At 59.6% G+C, this 14,522-nt stretch overlaps 1 pseudogene; it reads right to left on the minus strand.

Moving 5' to 3' along the window:
- Window positions 1-12,968: 12,968 nt before the first annotated feature.
- LOC141582012 (suppressor APC domain-containing protein 2 pseudogene) lies at window positions 12,969-14,076 on the minus strand (annotated as a pseudogene).
- Between the last annotated feature and the right edge of the window lie 446 nt (window positions 14,077-14,522).

Consider the following 14,522-nt stretch of genomic DNA (forward strand, 5'->3'; position numbering starts at 1 on the left):
TCCCTCAGGGGGCTCCCATCTTCTTATTCAGAGAGGCAGCTGAGGCAGGACTGTGGCGCTAACTGTGGACCAGGCGAGGGCACGGGCTGCTGGGGTGAACCCCCTTCCCCAGTGTACATATTGTATGTGTGTAACGTATATTTTAGCGGTTTTGGGTGCCCCGTGTATCTTACCTGGCAGAGGTTGGAGCTGGTACATGGGGGAGGAGGTTTTAATAATTATTTGCAGCTGGGAAACTTACTTATTGATAGCAGAGGACAGAGAAAGGAGGCGGGGACAGGGTCCTGGCTCCCTGGTGATGCAACTCCTGTTTATTTTGCCTTTTATTTTGGAATAAATGGATTTAGCCACACTGCTCGGCCTGGTGTAGTCCCGTTTCCCTCACTGGGTCCTGGAGTTTGTGCCCCTGAACGAGGAGCCCCAGAGTGTCTGAGCGTGTCCAGCCGGGCTGTTGGGGACCTTCCAGGCCTGTTACCTGTGTGCCGCCTGGTGACACCTGGGGGACTTCCCGGGGACTGCAGTGGCACGTCCGGCCCTGACAGCCAGCAGGATCAGAAGCCTGATCAGCGGTGGCCGGGAAGGCAGGTACCGGCACCCAAGGGCGCTGACTCCCGCCCACCCCAGGCGTCTGTCTCCCACCCCCCGCCTCCCTCTCCTGTCTGCGCCTGGTGGCCTGCGCTGTCTGTCCCTCCAGAGCGCCGGCTGCCCCCGCGGGCTCCCTCCAGGCTGAGTGCGTGGCCCTCCTGCCCCCTAGTGGCCAGAGCCGGCTGCACGGGACGAGACCAGCTGAGCTCCAGGGGCTTTCCGGGAACTGTGTTCCTTGGAAAGGGTGGGGCCTTTTCACTGCTCCCAACAGCACCCCAGAAATGGCTTGTCCTTTCCCTTCCCCTGAGCTCCAGAGAGAACACAGTCCACAGGGAACGCATTCCCCATCGTCCAGAAATGGGTTTGACTCTCAGCCGAGGGACAGCAGGAGAGGTAGAGACTGTCAGGCCACAGGGCTGCCTGCGCAGCACCTCGGTGCTTGTCGGGGGACAGGAGGGGTGGCGGGGCCCGGGTGACAGGGAGGCTCACTGGAGGTGGCGCACTTTGGAGAGGCAGTGTCAGGGGACAGCTTTCTCTTGTTGGGACACATGACTCCACCACAAGGACATCACAGTGACTGATTCCCAGTGCCAGAGGCGAGGCGGTCGGCCACGTGGAGGTGTGTGCATATATGTGAGTATTTATAGCTATTTCTTGAACAGGGCAGGAGCATGCCACAGAGAGGGACGGTCACACCTGGATGTGTCAGCTTACCACTACAACAGACTAAGTCACAGATGAAGGGGGCTGCCTTTGGGGCTGGGGATTCACAGAACAGCCGCCCAGGCCGGCATCGCACCACATGGTAGAGCAGGAGCGGGGGGTCATCTGGGCGCTGGAGCTGGCTCTGAGGCTCTGGCTGCTGAGTGGCTGCACAGACCCTGCCAGAGGCAGAAGAGACTGTCAGCCTTTGGGACCCAGGCCCGGGCCTGTGGCTGCAGAGAGGCAGCGTCACCCTGGCGTACGACCTTCAGCTCCTCCCGGGCTCCCAGCAGCCAGGAACGCCCGCAGTCAGCACAGGCACCTGGGCGGACGGTGAGGGTCCGGCTGACCTCCAGCGAAAGGAGCACCTGCTTCTGGGCTGTCACTCGGAAGAAGTGTCCGGAGGAAGCGTGCCCGCCGTCAGGGAGGCCGAAGCAGAAGCCTCCGTCCAGGGCTCCTGGGGATGGGGGCATTGGGTCCACTGGCCTGAGCTGGATTCTCACCCTGGGGATTCCCCGTGGGCAGCAGGAACCTGGGGCTTGCCCTCAGCACCCACCTCTGTGTGAAAACAGCACGAGCCCGCCGTCCAGCTGGGCCTGCGTGAAGCTGCACACCTCAGTGCCCGGCACCCCCCACAGCACTACGTGCCCGCTACTGGGCTGCCTGATGGTGTAGACCAGGTCCTCAGGCCCGGAGTCACCATCCGTGCTCCTCAGAGCCTCCGCAGGGATGGGCGCCGTGGCCCCCTCCCACATCTGGGGACACGGGCCTGTGACGGTTCTGCCCTTCCGTGCTCACCCACCCCTTCGTCCCCAGCCTGGGCAGCCACCAGGACTCCAACCCCACTGCAGGTCAGGCCTCAGCTGGCATCGAGGCTGGCACTGCTCCAGTTCCCCTGCACAAGGGGACCTCCCCGACTTCACCTTCCCTGTCACCCCAGGGAAGGCCCCAGGGAAGGCCACCCTCCAGGCCCAGCCTCCCTGCTCTCCATCCGGCCTAGTCCGCATGTCCCTCAAGGCCAGCTTGTGTCCCCTGCCCAGGAAGGCCCCAGCTCTCACCCTCACCAAGTTCTCACCCCCCAGAAACCAACTCTGACCAACAGTGCTTTCTAATTTGCCTCGCTGATGGCGCCGGGGTCTCCTTTCAGGCCCTCCATGTGTGTCTGGCAGGGGCTGGGCATGGTGGGAATGGTGATTTTGGAAATGGGCCCTCCTTCCAGCTGAGGGAGGGGTGGGACGCGCCGAGAGTGGGACGTCTGGAGAGGTGGGACGCATGGGGGCTGATGGCTGGCAGTGTCCTCGGCACAGAAGCAGTGCTGGGATGGGCCGGGTGCTTCCAGAGCAGTTCCAGGCCCTGCTCATGCTGGGCAAAGGGGACCCCTCTTCAGGCCTCCCACGTGCAAGGAGAGCAGGCGCCGGTTCCTGAGGTCCTGAGGTCTGGTCTTGCTCGGCAGTGCCGGCATGGGGCTCACATGCCCGGAAAATGGAGCCCTTTGGCATTCCTGGGCCCTCTCCCCTGGCCCCAGGGAGCCCTCAGGCCCAGCCCTGGCAGTAGGGGCCTTAATGTGGGGGGCAGGGCCCCAGCGCTGGGCTCCCGGAGCAAACACGGGTGGATGGCCCCACCTGGTGGCCGCGCTGCCACACAGCCGTCCCGGCCCGTGGTTCCTGAGCGCTGTGTCCCACTCACTCTTCAGCGGCCTCCCCACCACCAGGCCGCCCTCTACGGGCACATCCTAGACCACCAAAACCCCCCAGTGCCCCACATCGGAGACAGCCCAAGTCAGCCCTCTGCGGAACCTTCAGTGGCTCCTGACCACGGAGGATGCCCCCAAGAAGCTGGCGGTCAAAGCCCTGCCGTGTGGGCTTAGTAAACGCACGCCACTTCTGTTCCAGCAGAACTACATGTGCAGCCATGACAGGTTCCAGCCCATGTCCGGGCCTCTATTTCCACCCCTGCCGAATGGGGGCCCTGCTCTGCTGGGGCACAAGGGGCAGGAGTTTGGGGAGCCAGGCCGCGCCTTCACTTGCTGGGGTGAAGGTGGGAAGCTTAACGACTCCCGCCCTGGCACCTGCCCTTAAGGGCTTGTAAGTGATTCTGGCAGGTGTTCTGGTCCTGAGCCACAGGAGAAGAAACAGCAGAGCCACGTGTGGCCGCTCAGAAGTCTGCCTGCCGTGCCTGCGAGTGTCCAACAGCAAAACCTCCCGCCTTGCTCTGCTTCAGCACAATCTCACATCTCTCCTTCCAGCCACCGTGTGAGGCACGCGGCAGCTCCCCATTTGCAGAGGAGGAAACTGAGGCTCAGAGAGGGGGAGTTCTGTGCCAGGAGGGAGGGGATGCTGGCCTCTTTCTCGAAGCAGACATCGGGGGGGTGGTCCCAGGGATGCTCTCACCTGCAGGCCAGTGTTTGTGAGGAGGATGGGGGGTTGGTTGTTGACAAGCAGGACGGTGACAGTGAAGGCCACAGGATGGCTCTGGTGGTCCGTCTCAGAGGCATCCACCATCAGGACAAAACTGTCTGTCACTGTCTCGCTCCCATGATGCACGTAGCGGATGTGCTGCTCTTCCACCTAGGGGCAGGCCCAGGGCTGGCGGTCAGGCCCCAGCAGCACCCTCCGTGTCCTGCCTTTGGGTGCAGGAGGAGACTGACTCTTTCAGGGCCTCTGTTTCCACTGTGGAAATGGGGAGAACAAGCTCCAGCTCCCGGAGGAGTTGTGAGGAAGAAAGCAGACGCAGTGTGGAAAGCAGAGGTGCTTCTGACACGCGACTCCCGACTCCTCTGTGTAAATCCCAGATGGGAGTCCCGGGGCTCCCTTCACTGGCGCCCGGAGCTGGCTGCAGCCCTGGGCCTCTCACAGCCACAGCTCTCTCCAGGAGAAGGCGCTGAGGGTCCTGGCTTGAGGTCCGTCCTCCTTCTGCAGGGCCCTGCAGGCTAAGGCCAGGGGTGCAGGTACAGGACCCTTTCAGGGATTTGCCTGAAAATCCCAGGTTGGCTCAGAGATCTCTAAAACCGTCTGGAGGCTGGGCTGTGAGCCTACAACATGGGGAGACCCCTGAGAACAACAGGTGGCATGTCTGCTCCTGGGGAGCTGTGGGTCCCGAGGGTGAAGCTTCCACCCAAACCAGGGACACAGCCCCACCCCCAACCTGCTGAACTTACTTTGTGACTCTGAACAAGCAGGCTCCTCTCTCTGAGCCCAGGGCTTTCCCCTGGATCCATGGGGGTCTGATGCAGCTCAGGGGTTTCTGCAGTAAGTTCCAGGAAGGGAGGCAGCCTCGCTGACAACCCAAACCGTTAGGCCATGGGAGATCTGCACGTGGGCCTGTCGAAGCAGGAGTAATGGCTGGAGGCCTGGCTAATGCCAGGGCTGGCACAGCGGCGGGCTCTTCCACAGGCTGGGAGCCGGCCTGGGCCTGGGGAGGAGCTGAGTGAGGGGCAGGAATGCTCAACAGGGCAGGATCTGTCCCTGCGGAGCCCACCCCTGCCACCAGGCCACCTTGACACCTTGACGGCAGCCCTACAGCCATGACCCTACATCAGAGACAATCACGGCTTCATCGGCAATGCTGGCTTTTGGGGGGCGCTTTATTGAAGGGGGTTTGCTTAGGCTGTGAGAAAGTCGGGCGGGTTGGAGAGGGAGAGAACAGTGGTGGGTGGGAGATCGGGAGACAGGAACAAATATCTGGTGTTCTCAGGGAGCTGTCTGTCCCTGCAGACTTCTCTCTCTCCCCTCCTGGGGTCAGAGCCACTGGTGGGTGACTGCCCCCTGGCCTGATGTGGGGAAGCTCGCTGCTGTTGCGGTGAGTGAGAACACCACGACCTCTGTGCCCAAAGAGTGACGTGAGACAGTCCCTGCTTTTCTCTGAGCCTCAATTTCCTCATCGGTAAGATGGGAATGTTGGACAGGTGTGGTGGCTCACACCTGTTATCCCAGCACTTCGGAAGGCCAAGGCAGGAGGACTGCTTGAGCCCAGGGGTTCGAGACCAGCCTGGACAACACAGTGAGACCTCGTCTCTAAAAAAAGTAATACTCTGGTGTGGTGGTGTGCACCTGAAGTCCCAGCTACTCAGGAGGCTGAGGTGGGAAGATCGCTTGACCCTCAGAGGTTGAGGCTGCAGTGAGCCGAAATTGCTCCAGCCCTGGGGGACATGGAAAGACCTCATCTCAATAATAAAAAATGAGTGGGTAGCGGGGACCGTTTCCTGACCTGCAAGGCTGCTGTGGGCTGCGGGACTGACAACATAGTTAGTGGCATGCTGGGATGTCCCTGGAGGAAAGAGCTGGCCTCTCCTGTTTGGAATTTTGGACCCTCCTAAGAAGCAGAGAGAGCTGGGAACCCTTGCCCCATGGAGAGCTAAGGACAAAACTGTTCATACAAAGTCAGTTCATTCAAACACTTTTCCTACAAACTCAGTAGGAAGAGTAATACGGTAAATTCGAATCCCGGCCTATGCCCGCAGCTGGAGGAAGAGTCTTAGCTCTGGAAGCCTCTATAGAACTGACAGCTGGGGCAGAGGGCCTGTTGGAGGCAAGAGGAGAGCCGAATGGGGTGGGAGTCAGGGTGAGGCAGTGAAGGAGCAGAGAGACCAGGGAGGGACCAGGCTGCAGGCCAGACCCACAGCCTCTTGTTCATTTGCTCCTGGCCTTGAATAGAATACAGCTCAGTGTGGCACCCGTCCCCATCCTGTGCTCACTTCCTTTCCCACAAGTGCCACTGGCCCAGGTCTTCAAGGTAGGGGACTTGGAGGCGGCGGCAGTAGCCATGCTGGGCTCCTGGTCTCCGCCACCTCGGCCAGGTCTGTGGGAGTGGCCGTGTGTGCCCTCATCTGTCTGTGCCAGTAAGTGTGGACGTCATGGCTATTTCCAACTCCCTCAGCAGCCCAGGAAGAGCCCCAAGCCCTGCTTTGAGGGTGCTCCCAGCCTGCGTAGGGGGCTACGCTTGGGCTACTGTGAGCGCGATGACAGATGTGGTATCCAGCTCCTTCGGAGCTGTGTGGGAGGCCCCCACAGAGAGCCAAGCATGGGAGGAGACTGGATTTGAGCTGATGCTGGAAGGACAGGCAGAGAAGGAAGGAGGTGACCTTCCAGTCTGAGGGTCAGAGTGAGAGCAGGGCATAGAGGGATGGTGACTCCCACACCTCTTCCCTGGCCTGGCATTGCTGACTTTGAAAGGCAGAATGTGAGGGGTTGAAGTGGGACCCAGATGGGTGTACCTGGCAGGGAGGGCTTGTGTGTTACTGGGTGGGGGGGGTGGGGCTCAGAACTGATGGGCGTGTCTTAGTGAGCAGGGCCAAAGGGGCACCAGGTACAAGAAATTGAAGCAGGGTAGATCCTGCTGCCTCTGAGGATGGCTTGGGGGGACCGACCGTGATCAGGACAGGCGCTGAGCCTTGTGTGCACCTCTGTGCCGCCCCAGGCCTCTGGAGCAGGGCAGTGCCCCGGGGCCAGCACCCTTGGCCCAGCCCACCCAGACTCACTCGATAAAACTGTTCCAGAGCCAAGTGGAACTGAGCCTCCCTCCCTACGCCCGCCGGCCCAGGCAGGACAAGAAGGGCCTTTTAGTGCTGCCCCCTGGGGGCCCGGGGATGGGCCGCAGCAGGTGGGCCTGGCGGCTGGCGATGACGGTGGGAGGGGAGTAGGGTGTGTGTGGCGCTCACGGAGGAAGTGTATAGGCTGCGTCTGGGAACTGGGCGTGCTGCACATTGTCGGTTCTGAGAAGGGATTTGAGAATGGCTCTCAGTTGAAGCCCAAGGACGTGGGAGCGTTGGAATCCCTCCTTGGCTGGAGGCTGGGCCTGGATGAGCCGACCGCCCCGGTCACCCTGGATGCTCCCTTCCCATCTCCCTGGAGGCCCAGCCCTTCCCTCAGGCCCTGAAATCTTAGGGGATCTGGTCCCTGCAGACAGGAACAGGGAGCCTGAGGATCCAGCACTGATTCACCCCGGGGGGTCCTCCACTGACTCACTTCCCTTCCAGAAACCCCGTGACGCCCTCTCTGAGAGCTGGCTGCTCCATCTGAAGGGGAGAAGGGTGTGGCCTGGGCCCTGGTGAAGGAGGCTCAGGCCCTTCCTTGGTCCACCTTGCTCTTGGGAATGGTCTCGAAGAGGTAGCTGAGACACTGAATCACGCATGGGAGGTGATGATGGGTGTGCCCTGGGGCTGCAGTTCTCACGGCATACCTCTCCAAAAGCAAACTTCCATTCAGCCTCAGCTGGGTCAGGCATCCGTGCTGGGACGAGGAGGTGTGGCAGTGGTGGTCCAGGGCTATCTGTAGGAGAAGCCCCCTCTGGGGGGACAGGTCTCTGAGGGGCACCAGCTCTGCCTCTAGGAGGCTGAGAGGGTGGTGAGTGGGTGTCCGGCCTGTCACCAACAGGAGCAGGGAGAGAAGGGCAGAAAGAGAGCGGAGTGGCAGATAGACAGATCGGTCCACAGGGGAGCAAGTGGAGGGAGAAGGGGCAGAGCTGGGGAGCAGCTGGAGGGGTGTGTGGGGCTCCTCACGGGAAGGGTAGGGTGACACTTGGCTTGTTTCCTTCCTTGCAGCACTGCCCATTCCTGGCCCAGGGCATCTGAGGCTGCAGGACCCACTTCTCACTGGGTCCCTTTGGGCTCCAACATGGCCACCTCAAACTTGTCTGGCAAATGAAGTCTGGCCAGCATTGGGGTGGCCCCACTGGGTGTCTCAGACACTCCAAACGGGCAAAGCAATGCCCTAGGCCATCCATGCCTGGGTCGCCTGCCCTTGCTCCAACTGGAGAGCCTTGGTTAGCTAGAAACCCCATAACCTGAGATAGTGGGGTCCGTGTCCACCCCAGGGGAGATCCCTGGCAACCCCAGCCTGTGGTGGGAGAAGCGCAGCCTGCTTGACTCCTGATCTGGGACCACTTCTGGCTCCTCCTGTCCTTTTTCCCTCCCTGAGGAACCCCTCTAGTTCCGCCAGGCTGGATCAGGGTCTCAGGCCCCTCACGCACCTGCGGATGCAAGTCTGGCCATCATAGCCAGGGTCCAAGCCAGGGCCAGGGCAGGGGCTGGAGGTGGGGCACAGCCCAGACTGCACCCCGGTGGGCTGAGCGACAGGACTTTTGAGATGTGATGGGCGGGCTCCAGGTCCATGCGGGGTTATGGTTTCTCTTGAAACCATAGAGACCTGGGTTTGAATCCCAGCTCTCCTGTTTGGCTGTCAAATCTTGAAGTCCCCTCACCTCTCTGTGGCAGTTTCCTCATTTGTGAAATTGAGTTGATGAGGATTAAATGCTTTAATGTACCTCAAGTGCCTAGCCCAGGGCCTGGCATACAGTAGGTGCTCAATAAATGCTTATTCTCCTCTGACTCTGTCATTCTGCACATCCCTATGATTTGTGGTTTACATACAGCTTTCCACATATCACCTCCCTTGTGGCAAAGCTTGAACCTTCCCCTCCAGAGGCTGCTGCATACAGTTGGTGCAATAAATGCCTGCTGTGGTTGACTAAGAAACCAGTTGCTGCTGTTCTGTGGGGATTTGGGCAAACCTAGTACTTCCATCCGGGTACCCTGGGAGGCCTGGGATGGAGACTGTGCCAGGCTGGCCTCAGTGGCGGTGAAGCTATTGATTCCACAACTTGTCCCTTGTTTTTCCTTCTCAAGTCAGCAGGACATTTGGTCCTCGTTAAGGGCTAACTACTGGACAGATATGGGCCTGGGGCTGAGGGGCTGTTGGAAGACTGTGTTTGGAGGAAAAGAGCTTTCTTTTCAGGAATGAGAAAAAGAAGAGAGAAGGCTTCTGCTCTATGAATCAAAAATTTGGGTGAAGGTCTCCACTGGCCCCATCTCCCCACTCTTTCTCCTCCCCATCTTCCCTGTTCTCCACCTACACAGATGTCTGCAGAGCCTCCAGATAGGGCGCTCCTGCCCACAGCTGAGATTCAAGTCGGGATTAGCGGGGAGCCTCCCCCTGCCTTATTGCTGGCTCGACAGAGAAACACAGGCCTGGAAGATAATGGCAACCAGCAGGGCGGCAATAATCTGGCTCCAGCATCTCTGCTGGGGCTTCCCAGTTTACCAAACGCTCACGTGGTCTCTTGACAACCTTGGGAAGTGTGCGTGTTGGGAGACAGCGTCCCTGCTTCCAGATGAGGAAAAAGAAAAACAAGGGTGATTTAGATGATGTGCAATGATCCTGTTTCTGTTGCTGAGGCTGGAACGTGGTGACAGCCATGGCTGACTGCAGCCTTGACCTCCCAGGCTCAAGCGATTCTCCCACTAAAACCTCCTGAGCAGCTGGGACCACAGGCACGTGCCATGATGTCCAGCTTTTTTTTTTTTCTCATAAATAGAGATAGGACCTCACTATATTGCACAGACTGGTCTGCAATTCCTGAGCTCAAGCTATCCTTCCTCCTCAGCCTCCCAAAGTGCTGAGATTACAGGCATGAAGCACTCCACCCAGCCCGTATGTTTCTTGAACTCCTGACCTCAGGTGATCTGCCCACCTCAGCCTCTTAAAGTGCTGGGATTACAGGCGTGAGCCACTGCGCACCGCCCCATCTCTTTCTTTTATAGTGAAAATAACATTTTGTGAAAAGTACTGAGATCTCAGTTTTTAATAGTATTGCAAATCTGCCTCTTTTATATATATATATATATATATATATATATATATATATATATGGAGTCTCCCTCTGTCTCCCAGGCTGGAGTGCAGTGGAGCAATTTCGGCTCACTGCAACCTCCACATCTTGGGTTCAAGCAATTCTCCTGCCTCAGCCTCCTGAGTAGCTGGGACTACAGGTGCATGCCACCATACCTGGCTAATGTTTTGTATTTTTAGTAGAGATAAGGTTTCACCATGTTAGCCAGGATGGTCTTGATCTTCTGACCTCGTGATCCGCCCACCTTAGCTTCCCAAAGTGTTGGGATTACAGGCATGAGCCACTACGACCAGCCTATGTATTTTTTTTCCGTATTTTCAGAAATCTCTTTGTTTCTCTCTATATATAAAGCATTGTTACCTTATGTTCTCTCTGATAATTCCAGTGTCTGTGTCTGCAGAGTCTACCTGTTGTTTCTGCTGGGTCTCAGAGTGTATTGTTTCCTTGCGGTGTTTTTGAGTTTTGAAAACTGGAGATCTCATTTTCTTTTCTTTTCTTTCTTTCTTTTTTCTTTCTCTTTTTTTTAGAGATGGGGGTCTCTCCCTACATTGCCCAGGCTGGTCTCGAACTCCTAGCCTCAAGTGCCGGGATTCCAGGCATAAGTTACCACGCCCAGTCGAGATGTTCCTTTTCCTTGGAACTTGAGCAACACAAAATCCTGAGGCCTGGTGGGTTGTGTTCCCCTGGGGCAGATTCTCAACCAGGCGCACTTCTGCCCCCAAAGACACATTTCAACATCCCGAGACATTTCTGGGTGTCACAGCTGTGTGTGCACACACATGTATGTCCCTGCACATGATATGGGCACTTCAGGGATAGAGACCAGGGATGCTGCTCATATCCTGCAGGGAGACTGACCCACCAGCGTCACCAGGGCGGGCTCCAGGCAGGATCTGCCTGTGCCTCTGCCAGCCACCTAGACCCTGCCACCCGGGGCCACTCTACCTTCTCCCCTCATGGTCTCTAAGGTCACACTGTAGCCTGATTTCAAGCTGTAACTTGGAGGACCAATTTTTCTTCACCTTGCATGGAACCCCAAGGCTGAGAGGCAGTTGTTCCAGAGGTGCCAGCCCATCTCACGTTTCTACTTTAGCTGCAGGGTCCAGCTCTGTGTGGGTGGTCTCCTGATGAAGTCACCCTGGGACAGACACTGTTCTGTCTCCTGCTTCCAGTCCTGTAAAATTGCCGGGAAACCCCAGGGCACGGGAGGCATCCTCAAAGTCAGATGTGGGCAGGCCCTGGTGGGCAGACCCCAGCCTCCTATCAGGGAGGGAGGATTCTCCTGGTCTGCCGCTGGCCTACCCACTGTGCTGCCGTCCACCTGGTGCTGGGGCTGTGGGGCACAGGCCTTCAGGACCCGCTTCCTTTCCTGCCAGGAGGTCCAGTCCTGGTGTCTTTATGTCCCCAGGAAAGCCCACTACCATCCTCAGGGGAGGAGGGCAGCTGCATGCTGGGCTGGCTTGGGCCTGTTCTGGGACACCCCTGCAGACCGGGTGCAGGTGGGGACATGGCTCTGTGGGGTTGCAGTGGGCAGATGAGTGTGGAGCTGGATTCCGGAAAGGAATTGACCACTGCCTCTTAGGACCCCTCTTCTGAGACAGGGGTGCCTTGTGGGACAGTGCTCCAAAGTGCCCTGGGCACGAGGGGTCCCTGCACCCCCCACACACTGACGTTGCACTGGGGTCCCTGCACCCCCCACACACTGACTCTGACTCTGCATTAGGGTCCCTGTGTCCCCTTCATACTGACCCCTCATTGTGGTCCCTGCACCCCACAAACACTGACCTTGCATTGGAATCCCTGTACCGCCCCACACACTGAGCCCGCATTGGGGTTGCTTCACCCCCCACACTGACCCTGTGGTCTGCACAGGGTCCCTGTGCAGGGATCCTGGACTGCAGAACCCATCCGTGATGTTGCCATGCCCTGGCTCTGGTGGCACTCAGTACCTCCAGGCTGGGCTCGGCAGGTGCCCCCAACCAGTACCTACCCCAGCACACCAGGAGTAGGCCTGGGCGGGGGGCAGGGAGTGATACCCAAGGGGACCTGCCCCAGCATCCTCCTGTACACTGGGGGTTCTCATTGTCTTTGGCTCAGGGAAGTGGCTTCTCCTGAAACCTGGGTTGGGCGTGGCATAAAAAGGGGGGTGAGCAGGACCCCAGACCTTAGGAATCCTGAGTGGGGGGCAGAAAGACAGGCTCTGCCTATGACGTATCTGGGAGCTGTCTGGGGGCGCAGAGTGACCCCCTTCCTGGCGACGGGCCCTCCTGGGGAGATAGGCTCACAGGTTGTTGTGTGGGACTCAGCGTGGGGCAGCATCCTGGCCAGGATGAGGAAGGCCAGGACAGGGCTGGGGGGTCTGCGGGAGGCACACGCATGCCAAGCTCCCTGATCTGCTGCAGCCAGACTCCCTCAGCCTTGGCCGGGACCAGAAATCCGACAGCCATCCCTGCCAGGCTAGCATACCCCCGCTTAGAGGCCACCCCACCCCCCATCTGCTCCCATCCAAGGGACAGCCACCCTGTCCTGGTGCACTGGGGAGGGGAAAGCTGGCCTTGGACCCGCATCGCAGCCTCCCCCACCCTCTGCTGGCCGTTTTCGGAGGTGCAGCCTGGCGTGAGCGGCGCCTTTCCCTGGAGAGGGGGCCCAGGGCAGCACCGCTGGAAACCGCTGGAAGCCGCTGGGGTGGCCAGAGATCTGCTAACTCATCGAGGGTTCACCCAACCCCGTGTCCACTGACAGCGGCAGCAGTAGCTGCAGGCTATGCAGACTCAAGAGAGTCCCAGCCCATGTCAACACCAGGGGCCAAAACCGAGTCCAGGGCTCGGCGCGAGGTCAGCCTGGGGCAGGCCTGGGGAGCCCGATGGCAAGGGGGCCAGGAAGGCGCCAACTCAGGGACTGCGCCTGGGCCTGCCGGGGGTCTCCAGACAGAGAGGATGAGTGCGACGGGGTGCCTGCTGTCGCAGGGCTGAGTGCCAGGCCGGCCCTGGGGGCCCTGGGGCTAGATGAAGGTGGAGTCCAGAGCCCCCCTCGTCCTGCTGGCTCAGGACGGGGCCTCAACAGCTGCTTAATGGGCGTGACTCCTCCTGCTCCAGCTGCGTGATGCGCTCCCTCTTCTTGGCCACCTCCTGGGTGAGGAGTCGGTTCTGCTCCTTTGGCATGAGGATGGTCTGCTGCTGCCAGCACGGGGCGAGGTGGACGTCAGGGCAGGGCAGGGGGGCCCAGAGGCAGAGTGGGCAGGGCCTGGCTGGCACAGGCCGCAGCCAGCAGCTCCCCCAGGCCCCGGGACATTTCGTGTCCCTCGGGCAGTAGCCCCCCAGCGGCCGGGGACTCCCTGTGGCCCCAAAGTCCGTGCAGCCTCCGCTCTGGCCCAGGCTGCACTGGCGCTCCAGCACTCCTGCTGCTGCTGCTGGTACCAGTCACTGCCCTGAGCCATCATCTCTGAACACTGCAGCAGCACCTCCTCCTGCTCCAGCTCCTTCACCTGCTTCGGCAGGCCGAAGCCCACGCCGCCGGTGATGGTGAGCCTCCGACGTTCCCCCCGGGCACCGGGCTGCCGGGCAACCCCTGATTCCGTCTCCAGGGCCTGCAGGCCACTGCACCTGCTTCTGCGCTCTGGCTCCATTCCAGCGCCGCGCTCTGGGGCTACTAGGGCTCTGCGGGGCAGGGCGTCGCCTGGTCAGGGGACACAGCTGCTCCGGGCTGCGGGTCCGCACTGCTGGGGCTGGCCGGAGAGCACGCATGCCCAGGGGCAGGGCCTTCCTCTCCAGGACAGGCCATGGCTAGTAGGGGGGCACCGACACCAGGAGCTGCAGCCGCGGCAGAGGCGGCAGCCGCGGCTGGTACCCTGCGGTGCCGTGGCGTGCTTGGGGCCCGGGGCTCCATCAGCCTCAGTAGCGAGGTGAGCAGGCCGGCCATGCAGTGCTTGAAGATCAAGTCGCCGCTGGCCGGGGCAACCTGGCACAGACCCTGGAGCACCCCGCGGAGCAGCTCGCGCGCGTCAGCATTCTGTCAGTGGGACTCGATCTTGCACAAGTGCAGCAGCCGCTGGTCGTCCAGGATGTGGAACAGGGTGCGCTGGCTCTGCAGGAAGGCTCGGAGCAGTCCCTCGTTGCTGGGCGAGGGGCCAGGCTCGGAGGGAGGCAGTTAGCCCTGCTCAGCCATCATAGCTTGGGTCTCCTCTCCACCCGCCTTTGTTCCCGCGTGGCCCCATGGCTGGGCCGTCTCGGTGCGCTCCTGTATTTATTTTTAATAGATAATAAAATAATAAAATGGATTGTGTTGCCCAGGCTGGTCTCAAATTCCTTGGCTCAAGGGATCCTCCCACCTTGCCCTCCAGAGCGTTAGAATTACAGGTGTGAGCTGCTGCACCGGACAAAGAGAAATTTTATAGGCAGAACACTGTTGAGCCTTGCCATGGCATGATAATGTGGTTTCATTTTAATTTCTCCCCTTCAAATGTTTCTCTTTTTTAAAATTATTGTTTTTGGCCAGGCGTGGTAGTGTAAGCCTCTAATTCCAACACTTTGAGAGGCTGAGGCAGGAGGATCCATTGAGCCCAAGAGTTTGAGGTTACTGAAGCTATGATTTCACCACTGCACCCCAGCCTG

Source organism: Saimiri boliviensis, chromosome 18, assembly GCF_048565385.1.
Source record: "Saimiri boliviensis isolate mSaiBol1 chromosome 18, mSaiBol1.pri, whole genome shotgun sequence".
NCBI classification, from domain to species: domain Eukaryota; kingdom Metazoa; phylum Chordata; class Mammalia; order Primates; family Cebidae; genus Saimiri; species Saimiri boliviensis.